This window comes from Nasonia vitripennis, chromosome 4, assembly GCF_009193385.2.
Source record: "Nasonia vitripennis strain AsymCx chromosome 4, Nvit_psr_1.1, whole genome shotgun sequence".
NCBI lineage: Eukaryota > Metazoa > Arthropoda > Insecta > Hymenoptera > Pteromalidae > Nasonia > Nasonia vitripennis.
In genome coordinates, this window is record NC_045760.1 from 29,742,707 (window position 1) to 29,757,914 (window position 15,208).

At 48.5% G+C, this 15,208-nt stretch overlaps 1 protein-coding gene across 1 annotated transcript in view; it reads left to right on the forward strand.

Annotated features, from left to right (window-relative positions):
* Window positions 1-9,639: 9,639 nt before the first annotated feature.
* Window positions 9,640-15,208, forward strand: part of LOC100123248 (neuroligin 5) — a 101,911-nt gene continuing 96,342 nt past the window's right edge. The window contains exon 1 of the mRNA XM_008216641.3: window positions 9,640-9,990. The gene's annotated coding sequence lies outside the window, so the exon portion shown is untranslated. The remainder of the gene's footprint in view (window positions 9,991-15,208) is intronic.

Below are 15,208 nucleotides of genomic sequence, written 5' to 3' on the forward strand. Positions count from 1 at the left end.
CGAATCGCGAGTAAAGGATACAACAAAAACAAAAAGCACATCAGCTGCGGTCCGAGTAAACAAATTTATTCCTCCCACGCAGCTGCTGCGCACGTCGCTCGGAAGATAATGCGCGAAGCTTTTTACGCCCGGGGCTTCTTTTTTTAGCTCGCTCGAGTCCGGATGGGATATCTCGGTCGGATAGCGAGTAAGTAGAGATACGGGTACACCGCGAGGAGGAAAAACTGGCTCTGGTAACGGTTTTGGTTTTCGAATGCCGAGAAGGAGGAGAAGAAAATGTGAAGCGCGATTCGTCTTATCTGACGCCGCTGGGGTGTAGTTGTCTGAGGTAATGTTGCAGGTGTATACTAGTTTTTATTCGGGAAATGTACCTACTACGTCTAGAAAATGAACGATACATAATGGGTATTAAAAATAATGTTTAGATAAAATTCTGTTCAATTTCGTCAAACAGCAAATTAATTTCCTGCTCCCTTCACGCTCCGAAACGCTAATTAATGGTTAATCATAATGATTAACATCATTTGAGTATTCGATTAACGTCAAAATCTAATATTCCATTTGTGTCCCGCGCGAACCAATTTTGAAACGCATTTCCCGCGCAAAATTGCTCACGATAATACCGTTAAATTCTTCCAACGCGATCAAACGTCAAAATTAAACATTTCCTTTTGTGCTACCAATCAAATCGGATTTCGACAATCGCGCGCGATAATCGAAACATTAACGCGTTAAATCGCAACAAACTGCGACGAAAATCGCCGAATAAAAGCATAATATCAAGAGCGTCGTTGAACGATGCAAAAAAAGAATGCCCTCTCAGCCGTTGCAGCGGCATAGTTTATGCGACTTTAACGAAGTGTGACGTACGACGCGGCCGTTAATGCCAAGCGGTTAAAGCCTTATCTCTTAACGCCCTCGCGAACAGTTCGTCTATTCGCGAGCAAGCTCTTCAGGGAGTGAGAGGGCAGACAGCGCGGCCGTCGGGCAATAAAACCGCGGGTGCAAACGATTCCACCTGCAACGCTGCCCTTGATAAGGAGACGCGCGCACGACTCGTATCTCTCTCGCTTCTCTTTCTCTTTCGTGGATTATTCGTGTATGACTGTTACTGAGCTTTCGTGTATGTTTGGTTTTATTGCTTATCTCCGACGATCTTATCGTCAAACTGTTTTATTTAATTCTTTGCGCCACTTGCTCGCGGAATACAATGCATATAGATACGCGCTCTCCCCACGAGAAAGCTCGCGCGACAAAGCTCGGAATTTTTCACGCTCGCGCGAAAGCTCTGGTATATAATAGGCCCGAGTGTGGAGCGGATGAAGGGCTTGAAAAATCCGCGACTATTCGCCCGCGTGCATGTGCACTGGGTAATACCTCGCGCGCGGAAAACCGAGTGGAAAACTTACCGCCCGTCAATATGCGCCGCGCGAGAACGCCTCATGTGCGGAGGTTCGACGGCTGTCGCGCGAGCTTCCCTCCGAGAATAACGACCCTAATTTTGCATTCGGAGCCAATTGAGAGGAAAAGTCGCGCGAACCTGGATCGTATGTGTAGGGAAGACCTCTCGACTTATACCGAGTATATTCGAGAGAGGGGGGAGGGCGGCTGCCGACGGGATTTTTCCTTTCCTTTTTCTTCGAGAATTCGGCTCTAGCCGAGGAACAATGAGCGAGTCGTTTCTCGTTCCATCCTCGGCTTGTCCTTTGCTTTTTCTTTCTTGGCCTTCCGACGTTTCCTTTATTTTTGTGTTGATAGGAGGTGCGATTGGAAATTTTCGTCTGCTGGGGAATCGCTTTCGCTCTGTCGGCGGCTGATAAACTCGACGTGGGAAGTATGGAACACAGCGATGGATGTTTTCTCTCAATTGTGGGTTTTATACTGTAATTTCCATATTCGAAGGTAAAAATCCATTACACGTATAATAATCCTCGTTTTGCAAATATTTGCATACACCGGAGGAGAGAACAACAATTATTATATCCCGCAGTGCACTTGTACGTTCTAATAAATTCAATTCCCGCGCACGTGTTTCCCTTATTAAACATTTACATGGATGCAAATTGAAATCCTTTTTTCATCCGCACTTTTTCAAAATAGGATATAACAATCGCGTGTACTTTCCGATGTACGACAAAAGCGTATACATAATAAAATGCGTTAACGACTCGTCCTCGTCGTCTCGTCTTTGTTGTCGTTCAACTTCAAAGCGAAGTCTTACTCAAGTCCATTACGCAAATGCACATTTGCGTATGGAATAATTAACCCCAGGGAGTAGCGCTTTGTGCGCCGCAAAACTCTTGCTTCTGCGCAGCCCTGTGTACAGCATTAAAGGGATAGAGATGTGCGACGTCAGTAGTCGCAAGCTCTGCCACTGCACAAAGTGCCGCTGCGGATGATTCGCGTCGCGTAGGCTTTGACGGCTTTGCTCTCGGGCGAATAATCGTAGTTCTAAGATTTCTCTCCGGCTTTTGTGTGCGATCGTTCGAATTTTAGCTCTATTTCACTTCGAAAATCTCGAAGAAAAACATAATCTACTCTCGCATGTGACAATAGGCTTCTCGATTAAAATGTAAGAGCGAGAGCTCACCTAACGAAGTCTTAATTTCTTGATAACGATAGCGATTATGCGAAAATCCAAGCTGCGCTGCAGGGGAAAACAAGTCATCGTCGCGAGAGAGCAAATAAAACTGCAGACCTTCTGTCCCGTCTTTACCTGCTTCTTTCGCGTACATCCACTTTCTTCCTTCCTTCCTTCCCCCCATGGTCCGACGGTTCGAAGGTGGTGTCCGGCGCAAACGAGGCGAAAAAAGAACGCCGGGGATTGCTCTACGCCGCGCGAATCTCGACGACGAAGGGCTGCACGCTTCGTTATGCTATGGAAATTTTTCCGGCTCTTTGCGCTCGCATTTGCACGTAGATCGATTTCCTCGTCGATTTTAGCTCTCTTATTCTTGTTAATTGAATTACGTTTCCTTCCGCAACGTGGATGTCAAGACATACAGACATACGTCTCGATTATCCCCACTAGCCTTGGCACCAAGAGCCGTCCGCTAAACGTCTTTCTCTCTCACTCTGTGATGCCTGGGCAGGTCGACAGGCTTGCGCCAAACAATATCATCGTCGGGGCGCATACACACACTCGAAAACCGTATATAACCCGCGCGTACGCGAGTTTGCAGTAGACGCCTCTCTCGTCGTATTGATATTTAGGAGGTGCTAGTCTGCGGACAGTATAGCGGCGGCAGCTGCGACTTCTCCCTCTCACTGTGTATATATATATATATCCGTCTCCAACTCTGTGTCAGTCGGAGTGTGTACATTACGCGTCTGGAGGACAATGGGCCTCTTCGGAGTCGAGTGAATGAACGCAGTGGCGGCAGCCGTGTGTGTACACAGAGGCTTTCTCTCTGTCCCTGTCGCGCAAGCTCGGCCCCGCGCCGTACAACTCTATCTCTGCTCAACTCGCGCATCGAATTTCCACATTCCCTCTATGTGTGCACAACACAAGTCAAACGCGCCCTGGCTTACTTTGCTCTCCGCAAGCTGTCTATTATTTCTTGAGACCGCAGCGCTCTCGAGTCTGTGTGATTTGGATTATCAGCAGTAGAGCCTGAATTAATCGTGTCGTGTTCGACACTTCGAGAAGAAGCGACGCGGATTGGATTCGGATCGATAGATGTCGAAGCACCTGCGACGCGCATATTAACTTCGCGTCTTCGGCAGACAAAGCTCGACTTGACTCTCTCTCTGCGTGACCGTAGCAAAAGCCGACGTGTATCGCGCCCCCCTCTCACCTAGACTCATTTGCATTCGCTTTGACTTTTAAATAGCGCGCGCTGGTGCAATCGCATCGAACATCGACGCTCCAGACAAAGTAAGCTCGCGCTGAGCCCTAAGGGCTGTGCCGTCGTTGTTGCGTATTTTTTGCCCGGTTATGCTCCCCCCTGTGTTTGCATCTCCGCGCGCTCGTTTCTCTCCTTTACTTTTTCCCGTGTGCAAGTGCAGGGGAGAGAGGTTGGACTATACGCAGAACGCGTATACTGATAAAAAGCGAAGCTTGATTCGAACGGAAAATCGATTCGTATCCGGCCGCTCGAGCTTGCGGTCTTTTTTTGTTATTTCTCTCTCGGCGAGATGTGTCATCGATTTTTATAAAAATATACCGGCTGCAGATTTTTTGCCCTACGCGAGAGCTACTCCTATTATATTTCTTGTAGGCAGGGAAGGGAGGAGGTAGGTTGAACAACCGGTGCATTGTTGCGCGTTCTCGGACTCGGAGAGATGTGAGCTTTATTGTTGTAGGGGTATATACGGACGGGTCTGTTCGCATGTATGGAACTTTATGATTTGTAAGGGGCAGGCTGACGTGCTTTCGGCCAGCGGAGGTCTCTGGTTCTTGAATGCTTTTAGCGTAATAATTGTACGTTGTAAGAAGACGCGTTTGATTACTGTTATAACTTCCCTCTTTTAGTTTGTTGCAATTATAATCAACAGATTTGTTGCTGGGTCATCCAAATTGCTCAGCCAATAAGGAAAGGCTTCAATTAAAACCCCTACAAATACAAATTACAACTACGGCTAATTAAAGAGCTAACGCGAAGCCATCAGAGCTTGCAAATTACAAAAATCCATTCAAAGTTTGTCCTCTTGACTCATCCCCCGCTACAGCAGTGCATTACACCCTCGGCCGAGTGAAAAGCTCCTTCTTAGTGGGAACTACAAAAAAAAGCTCGCTCTGTGAGTACAACACCTCACCCCCCTCTCTCTCTCTCTCTCTCTCTCTCTCTCTCACACACACACACACACGCTCGGCCGGCTATTCGAGGGAGTGCGAACACGTCGAGGCATTTTTGCCCCAACGTACCGGAAAGATCAAAGGCGCCCGAAGAAACGTGCCGAAACTCGTATATACTTATACTCGGGGGCGGCCGCAATCGCGTTTGCCCAAGGCAAATATGCATTGAACGCCCGCGAGAGCAGTGTTGCTGCCCCTTTTCGCGGCAACACTCTTGAAAGAGATGGATACGATGCTGCGGTTTGAGAGAGGCTCCAGCTACTACTGCGCAAACCCTTGGCATTTCGAGGACCGAAGATCTGTGTCGGGGATGTATTTCACACTGCTGTATAGCGGTTTGGAGAAACTTGTTGTACAAGTGAAATGCAAGCAAAATCCATAATTACCAACAGCGTTTTTCTCGGAGTTAACCGATAGAGGTTGGTGACGAACACGGAAAGTTTGTTTCAAACATCTAGCCGCGCACGCGATGAATTCCTACTTTTTCCGTTCACATCAAACAAGGCATCTCGCGGCACAATAAAGCTTGCGGCACCAACTTCCATCCAATAAAACCTCGGGAACGCTTAAAGGGCCAAGTGTTTGCGACATAAATCGCCGAACTTTGAAGAATACTTTAAAGGCGCGCGCTCTGCTCTCCGACACTATTAAAACCAGATTCCCGGGCGACCTTACGCAAGCGCTCACCTTTCCTCGCAACCTATACCCCCTAGCTACATATAGTATATAGAGCAAGAGCTAAGTGAGGAGGCAGCTCACCGCGCGCTTCAGTGGAACTAAATTAAAGTCCTGCAGGACTTTGGGATTGCATCAAGGATTTATCGTCACGTCCTGACATCGAGCGATTGTTGTGCGCGACCCACTTGCAGACGGCTCTTTCTATAGTTTCTCACTTCCTCGCAGCCTTTGAGTCGCAGCGTGGAAAAATAAACGCTTTCAACTCTATGGATAATACAGTTGGGCTACGTCTTGTATGTATCTCGATGAAAATTTCGAGACGCGTCGCAAGATGACTGCGGTAACGAGAGAAGTTTGCAGGCGCGTAGACGCAATCGAAGTTTGTCCTAACAAAGCATCGAAGCTGATCCGTTTATCCGTCAGCTGCCAGTTGCACTTCGAGATCTTTATCGAAATATCCGAATTTATAAAATCGGCAATTCCTATTTACATCTGGCCTAACAATGGCTAAAACTTGGTCTACAACTTCTCCGCCGGGAAAGAGGCGTAAAATACCGTTCTAATCACGACGCCCAAAGTAGAAAAGTCCGCGTGCAGCATTCGAGCTCTCCTTTTTTTTTCTTCAAGCGTGCCATGAGCTACAGTTCGGCTTAATGGTCGTTCGAGTTAACTCGCCCTCCTCTCGCTCTTCGCAGTCTCTCCAGCTGGCGTAAAATTGGCTCGCTGAAATCCCACACCTCCCCCCCCCTCGTCGTCTTACGTGGGCTGGACTGCTATCACCTGTGCGCATACCTTCCTTTCTTCGGATTTTCGGATCCGACGCTTAACATCTCGTTATTTCGCTGACGCTGGATTTCCGAGATGTGATATATGGTATGTGTAAAAATTTAACGAGAAGTACTAGTGTGCTTATCTCTTTTGGGGTTTCCTCCAGATTAGAGAACTGTTCCTAATTATCAAGGTAAGGATATGAGTTTCGCTTATCTCGGCGTTGACGTCATGTGAAAACGTGCAAACTGCGGATAATTCCAGGGAATAAGAAGCGTCGGTTGAAAATCTCGAGCCACAGCGTATATAAATCGGACAGGAGAGAAAGCTATAACCCGATAGATACGTCGATTTCAGCTCGAAGCGAAGGTTCATTCTTCGCTCGTGGCGGAGCGTATTATACGCGAGTTAGATCCCTTAATTTACGCGGCCCATCGCAGCTCGAAACTCGATAACGATCACTCGTATAAGTTGGCGGTTACGAGTCGTTCCACCTTCTACTCTCTCACCCCGGCTCTCAATCACGTCCCCCCCTCTCTCTCTCTCTTCCTCGCGTATATAGATACACACATACAGACAGTCGTAGTTGAGCGCATTCCGGGGGTCGGATTCAAAGCTCGGTTATACACTCGCAATTACGCGCGCGGGAGTAACTTTAAACTGCAGCGCAACGTCGCGTAGTCTCTCTCTCTCTCTCTCTCTCTCTCTCTCTCTCTCTCTCTCTCTTTCTTTGTCTTATGCGCGAGGGAGGAAAATTGCGCGACACTGTCATGCGCGCGCTTTAATTCTCCTCGTTCGCCGCGCGCTGTACAGTTGTTAGTGTCGCGAAAGGCAAATTTGCCCGGAGATATGCGCGATGTATCTTGTGCGTGACTTTGCTTTCGGTGTCGAAGCAGATAGAGTGAGGGGCTTGGGAAAATTGCTGTTTGCAGGGATTCGACTTTAATGGCCTCCGAGCTGTGCAGCGAGGACGATTGTTCGCGATTTATTCTGTTGATTTTGAAAGTTAGAGACCAGCCGCCACAGTGCGTATTGACACGGGAAAACTGTATTTAATCAGTGCTAAGAGGTTTTTACTTTTTTTTTGGAACTGCTGAATCGGAGTTTGGAATTGGAAAGTTTGCCGAGATTGTTTTTTGGCAAATCGAAAGCCGAAGCTTCGGGTTGCTTGAAAACCTTGTCGTTGAATATTTTCGAAAAATTTCAGCCCTCCCTCTCTCTCTCTCTCGTCAAACCGCTGTACCAAATCCCTCGCCTGTCAAGTGTGCACGTGTATTTATACACACAGGACATCGTTAATTTTGGCACCGCAGCAGCTACAACACGGCATTGCGTAATTTTGCAGCCTCGGTATAAGCTCAGCCGCCGCAAGCTCGCGCGCTGCAAAGGCGCTTCAAGTCGTCGTCCGCCCTAATGAATTTCCATAACCCAGGCGTAAAAGGCTCTGCACATGCGTAGCTATACCTAATCAGCCGAAAGCAGGTCGAGAGAGAAAAAGGGGGCTTTAACCCTTTGAGAAAATGATTAATAGAGGTCGAAGCTCTCGAGCGGTCAGACGACGGAGCTGAAGACACAATTGCTTCGACAGGGCGCAGCACAGCGAGAAAATTGAAGGCAGCGCCAGGAGATAGAGCTCGTTAGCCTTGAAGGTGACGAAGTGTGGAGAACGGGGGAACGAGAGAGAGAGAGAGAGAGAGAGAGAGAGAGAGAGAGAGAGAGAGAGAGAGAGAAATTTCAGCCGAGCCCGCAAGCGATATAACCTTCCTCCCCCCAACGTCGCGCGAGAACTACCGAAATTACTTGGGCGTGTGTGTATGTGGGACGAGCGGCAGCCGAAGTCCTCTGAATTCCTGCGCGCGCTGCTTTCTCATTAAGAATCTATTAGAGCCTCGCGAAATGCGCAGCGAGTTAAAAAATTGATGTCAAGCATCCCTCGCTGCGGCGCATGAAAGACTTTTCATTTCCTTTAAATATACGAGGGAGGGAAATCCGTTGGGATTCTGGGTCACCTCAGGGAAATACACGCGCCGATGATTAAACGGCTTGGAAATTGACGCTATACACTGGAAATATTATTGGTTGTATACGGAGCGACTTGCACACACACACGTGAGCTTGTGTTTTCGCGTAACGACTCGCTATTGATTTCATTACACGCCGTTGAGAAGAGGCACTTTGCCGCGTACGGTTATATCGAGACAGCTCCAGCGGAAAATGTATAAGTTCGCCGAAGCGTGGAATACAAGCGAGAGTTAATTACGAAACCTTTTACGCTTGTAATATACCGTGAATATAAAGTTGGCTTTCGGGAAAAAATTGAGAAATGCAAACCTATCTAGCACTCACGGTGTATACAGTGTCTGACCATAGCGAGGCCATTACTACTACTCTCGAGGTTTATGGTTACCCTCCCGGCTTTGACAACACTTACATTCGAGAACGAAGAGCAGATCTCCTCGGGAAGTTTCGCGGGGAAAAACTTCATCGAGCTTTAATCTCAATTACATAACGCCGCGTATACCTCTGCAGGCAATGCCTCTCTCTCTCTCTCTCTCTCTCTCTCTCTCTCTCTCTCTCTCTCGGCGCTACACAGTCGCCCCGTGCATTCGGAGACAGGCTTTGCTCGCGGCGTACAATAGACATGCCTCGCGCAACGGCACAGTCTCTGTGTTTGCGTCCCCCCCCCCCCCCCCTCCTCCACGTGTGTCTATATATCATACACGCACGTAGCCGTTTTCAAAGGACACCTTACAATTACAACGCGCACACAACGACAGAGAACTGGAGCATCTTGCAATAGTATATCCTCGTTGAAATTACACGTGTATGCCGGCGGAGCTTTGTCCCGCGTGAAATCCTATTCGAAATCGTTCACGTGTTTTTGCGTCACTGCAATCCGACGATAAAAAAAAAAGACACTCGGCCCATTAATAAAGCATAAATCGATGCTATACGAGCGCTAGCTGCCAACAAGGCCGCACATAAGAGAAAGAGAGTGCGCGAAGAAGAGAAGCTGGAAAACGAGAGTGAGAGAGAGAGAGAGAGAGAGAGAGAGGGCTGCGAGAACGAGCGGAGCAACGGCCACGTTGAATCGATCCAAGAGTCCGTAAGAGAGACTCTCTCTCTCTCTCTCTCTCTCTCGTAGAAGGGGTGACGGTCCGGCCATACGTAGCCGTAGAGAGGGGTTTAACCACCCCTCGAAGGGGGTGCGAGATACCCATCGGGGGACCGAAGAGGAGAAGCTGTGCGCAGGGGTCGCTGACTTTCTCCTCTCTCTCTCTCTCTCTCTCTCTCTTCGGCGCGCGCTTCGACAGGCGAAAACAAGGGGGTAGGGGGGTTGCGCGCGCGCGCGCGCGTCGTCTGCTAGAGAGAGCGACGACTGCAGCGGCGCTCGTCAGTTTGCCGGCGGTGTTGCTGCCGAGAACAGGTGAGCGCGAGAGTGCCAGTTTCACACGAGAGCCCATCAGAGCGAAGCTCGCATTCACGCCCTACGACGACTTCGAGGGCTCTGTACACCTATACATTCTATACTCGTCACGTGTTCTCTCGTCGAGGTGCTCGCGTGTGCGTGTGTATATATTTCGCAGGTCTGACTCGAGATCGACTCTCACTACTGCTGCGAGTGTGTGGGTGCGCGTGTGCGTTGACAGGATGGACAACGAGGCGTGGAGACGGTGCTGGCCCTGTGTGCAGTGAGCTTCACTGCGACGAGCTCTTCGAGCTGTGCAGAAAAGGTGTACGTGAAGGTAGGCGTCCAGCTTCTCTCTTTTTTCAAGAGCGAGTGTAACGTACCTGCTGAATAGGGAGAAATAGGAGGGCATCGGTCAGTGGGCGCGACGATCTTTGCTGACGGCACATAAAGCGCATGCTTCATCCGCGAGGCTCTTCACGTACGCGAAGGTATAACCACGCGAGTGCGTGACCAATTACTCGCGGGGGAGGAGGATGACCCTCGCTTTGCGTCCGCGAGATCCGTCGGCACTCGGCAGGGGACCTACATAAATCTCTCTTATGTGTAGCCCAGGACCACGCACGTTTCGACTATTGGGACGCTCATAATTAAGCCCTGCCGCCTGTCGATCGCGTCGAGGGTCGCTGGATATATTTTTCTTTTTTTTTCACGGAAAGGAAGAAGGAGCTTCTGCTAGTGTATAATAAATTATACGAAGCTGCCGAGGAGAACCACGAGTTTTCAAATTAAGCGCGCGAACGCAACACGAGGCAAAAAGAAGCGACGAGTCCAGATGTAACACTGATGAGGTCAGAGCAAAGTTCGACCTGTGTACAGCACTACTTCTCGACTCTACGTTATGTATATACATAAACTGCAGAGCTCGGAGAGAGAGTAGGAAAACTCCAGGCTGCTGCCAGTCTGCAGAACGATAACTGGTTGAACTAACCCACTATACTGTGTTTCTCTCTCTCTCTCTCTCTCTCTCTCTCTCGCGCCTCGACTAATTAAGCCACCAGAACTTTCGAGATGGAGGTCTTGCAGGCGCGATACAGCCACCCACACACGTACTCGCCGCCTTCTCGCCGGTAGTTATAAGCGACCACCCGCGAGTTTTAATCTCGCCCGACTGGGGGGTGTATACAGGAGAAAAATTCGATTTCGTTCATTTAACTTCTCGCGGCTCTCTCTCTCTCTCTCTCTCTCTCTCTCTCTCTCTCACTAACTCTCTGATGTATGCGTAATCACCCACCCGCGGAGCGAGTAATGCCTTTGCGGTGAAAAATCGTACGTCGTCCAGATGCTTCGGTGGATTCGTCGGTGTCTAGGATGAGGAAAGAGGAAAAGAGTGAAAGAAGTCCGTATTGTTTTCCCGGGGGACACTCGAGCGCGCGCGACTGATAAAGAGAAAGAGTCGGATGATAAAAGGTACAGTAGGGCAGAAGTCTTTTCTATTTTGTACAATATTTTCCATAATAACCCTATACACGATTCGCCGAATTCACACATCGGCGAGCTCCTTAATTTCCCTTCTCTCGCCTCGCGTGGAAAACAAAGGACGGCTAAAAAAAAAGAGCGAACGACGCACTCATCTCCCGATAAAAGAGACCCTCAAAGCCATGCATACCCCACAATGCTGCACCGCTGCTGCAAAAAAAAGCTCCGCGGAGCAATCCCGGCGTGTCCGAGGCGCGCGTTTCACGCACTCTGATTTCTCTCGTCCCTCATTGTCCTCTCGACGCGCCACTGAAACTCACACTTCGCTACCCACTATTCGTCCTCTCTTTTTTTCTTGGGCTCCTTATAATGTGCAGTTGCGCTCTTTGACGCCGCTACTGTTGGCTTTGTCGTCTGCTACTGACACCGAGGGCTGAGGAGAATTAAAAATTATTTTATTCTCGAAAGGTTCGAAGCGTAACGAGGTCCAACTCTTCGCGATCATCGTCCCATTTAGCTCGTAAAGAAGCTCAGATTAAATTTCCTCCACTTTTCCATACCCATCTCGACTCATCCATCAGGTCGTGGAAATCGATCCCATAGCACAAGTTTACGTCTCGCGACGCACAACCTCGCTGCTCGCGCTTCATCTCTCCTCTCGGCTCCGTCCTTTGATCTCGCTCTTATCGCTAGCGATCCGACAATATCCCCCCCCCCCTCCCTCTATATATAAGTCTTCTGGAACTTCTCCGTCGGCGTCGTCGCGGCAATAAAGTTTTACGTCACGACGACGGCTGGATTTCCTCCTATAACGTCTCAATGCGCGGATATCCACTATCGAATGTAAAAAATCTCCGAGAGAGAGCTGCGCCTAAACAGGCCTTTTTTACTGCGAGCTTTACGGACTAGTCCTCTTTGCGCTTCTCTTTTTTTTCTTCCTCAAATTCCACGCTCGCAAACAAATGGATTACCTTCGCGAGGCACTTGAGAGATTGCGAGAAGAGGATATGGGGAAGAATTTGAGCTTTAATAAGGAATTTATACCGAAGGACGCGCAGAGGAAATGAAGCATGCGGATAAAAACGAGGCTCGAGATTCGAGGACGTATAAAGCTCTCGCTCTTTGCAAGTATAACGACTGGCAATCCATACGACGTCTAATGAAGTGTGGGCCGAGCGACCCTCGATTCGGAGGAATGGAGTCTTTTTCAGGCTCGTTTACGTGGCTCGAGTAGGGCTATTTGTCGTCGCTGATTTTCGACGAGCGTCTCGCTTGTAGCTTGATGGTATTGTACCTTGTTTTTCTTTCTTCGGAGACGCGGATAAGTGTGACTCCTCGTGTACCTAACGCGCATTCCATATAACCATATATAAAAACTTATACACACAGTGCGCTCATTTGCGTAAAATTTCATTTTGCATATGCTGGGCATATGCAAAATGAAATTTTACGGCACCAGACATGAATAATTTGATGAACTCGAGCCTACGCCCACCCACGCATACGTACAATAAAATGCCGTCACTCGCTCGAGTTAAAGCTCAACGCGTGTAAACTTATAACTACACACACGCGCAAGCTCTAGTCGAGCGAATAAATTGCACGTCAAATCTCGATTATGGCACGACAATCGTACACACACACACATACATAGGACACGTCGCTCCAACAACAATGGCTCGCTCTCTCGCTGTGCAAAGCTGTTTACCCGATCCCCTTTATACCTGTGATCCTCGACAACCCTGTGCTATAAATATATACATTCGTTTTCCGCGCACAGCTCTATCTCTCTCTCTCTCTCTCTCTCTCTTGCGCGCGCGCATCGATCCGAAGTAGCTGTGAAAAAACTTTTAATCTCTTCGAAAGTTATATCACTCGGCGATTGTTGCGCGAGAAGAGCCGCCGTCGCGGCCGTTTCCATTATAATTCCACGTAGAAACTATATATAGCCGCTCATCGTCGCGAGAGAGAGAGAGAGAGAGAAACGGGAGCAGTTCTCTCTCTATATAATTGCGCGACTCTGAAAAGGCCAAAGATACAATAACGAGAGGGGCGAAATTCGATTGTATGAATACCGCAGCCGACTGTGTGGGTGGGGTGTATACACACAGTAAAAGGGGGGGGGGTGAAGAGATAATTGCTTGACGTATCTTTGCTCGCGAGTCTTAACCGCAGACGACTGTCAGGCTCGCCTAATGACGTCGTTACCAACAATATCGCCGCTAGGCGCAATACACAACGACAATGCGCCGAGCGCAAGCTATACTGTTATATGTATATATAGAGATATGTATTGTTATCGCGACGCTGATTTACTTAGGGAAATTGTTAAGAGACGCGACTTTTATGAGAGACTAATTGGGAATGAGTTTCGTCGATCGGAATAACGCGTATACTCGTAACGAATCTAATAACAATGGTGCATAAGGCTCATGCTCGAAAAATAGATATGACATGGCTCGAAAATGTATCACAGAGCCAAAGCCCCCGTATAATCCGGTTTAAAGCCGTAAGTGCACATCCGTTTCAATCAATCTCCCTCTCATACCTTATACATATCGCAATCTAGCTCTGTCTGCTCTCTCTCCCCCCGTCCAGGAGAGAAAATTCTCCTTCGCTGCGCAATCGCGGATAAAAAGAGCAGTAGGTCGGGGTATAATCCCAGGACTTCGGCTTGATAACGTCTCGATCTTGATCGAAGAAAAAAACGAATTCATCCCGCACACATGCTGCCGAGCGTTATAGTCGAGGGACAAGCGCGCGAGAACACGCGGAAGTAGACCAGCGGGGCTAACTAAAACCGACGCGCGCGCAGCGAGCAAGTGCACTCGTAAAAGTAATTAGCATAATAAATTAAGCCGCAAATAAAAGCGGGCAACGACGACGAGCTGCTGCTGCTGTTCCGTGTCGTGTATAGCGTGTGCAGAGCATGCACAGCTGCGGTGCGAGCACCGGCTGCGAAAAATAGGGGAGAGCTAGCTCGTTGACCTTGTTTCTCTGACTCTGTGTAGAGAGGGAGCTTTTGGCGTTCGTTAATTTTTCCCCGAGGTCGCGATTTTCTTTTTATAAACGTCGCTGCTGCCGAGAAGAGAATAGGTGTATCTGTGTAAGGAGAAAGACGAACCGAGTCTCTCTGTGATTGATCTGCTGCCCGGCGGTATCTCACTCTTTCCATTTTGACTCTACTCTCGGATTAGCTTGCTCTATAGGTACAGTAGAGCACTCGGTGCTAATTTTCAAATCTTAGCTCGGCTATAGGCAGCGTCTGCTTCTTATCAAGTGAGAACTAGCCGGAGAGAGATAACTTTCAATGCCAGAGTGAGAGGGACACGTTTCTCGGTTTCCCGAGCTCTGTGTGCAGTGAGCCGTGCCCGGCGAGGGTGTCCGAAAGGGGAGAGATGAGAAATTGCTTTGACGTGATTCCCCGGCGCGGTGTCGCGAAATTTCTTTATATCATGGAAATTCGCGGAGCTACTATACTCGCGAAACTGCGAGAGAGAGAGAGAGAGAGATGTGCAGCTTCCTTGAACATGACTAGCACGTATATAGCCAGGGATATATTGATTTTACTTTAGCTGCCCGTGTGCGCGCTCCAGCCGGAGGTTATTTCGTGTGCGAGGAGGAGATATGTAGATTTATGCTGTGTGTGTGTGTGTGCGTATCACTTTATCGGAGCGATTTTTACGAAATGCTCTTACTTTGGCCATTCGATCGAATTGACCAACAGTTGAGCATTTTTTGGTCAATAGTTGGCTGAATTCTTAACTCGCTAGAGCTTGAAAATTCATTAATTAAACAGCCCACCGTGTCCCTGCTAGAAAATTGACCCTATTTCTGGGCAGAATTTCTGGCCAATGCGTATCAAAATGAGATTTATCTGAAATTACTGGAAATACACTAAACAATGTTGGCCAGAAATTCTGCCCAAAAATATGGTGAATGTTCTACCAGGAATCCAACTCGCCTAAAATACTAATAATTTTAAATAATTAAAAATCCCGAAATATTAGCCATCTCATTAATGGTGTCCTACACACCATCACCATCGCCGCCGCTGCGAAATAGCTCTTCCCTCT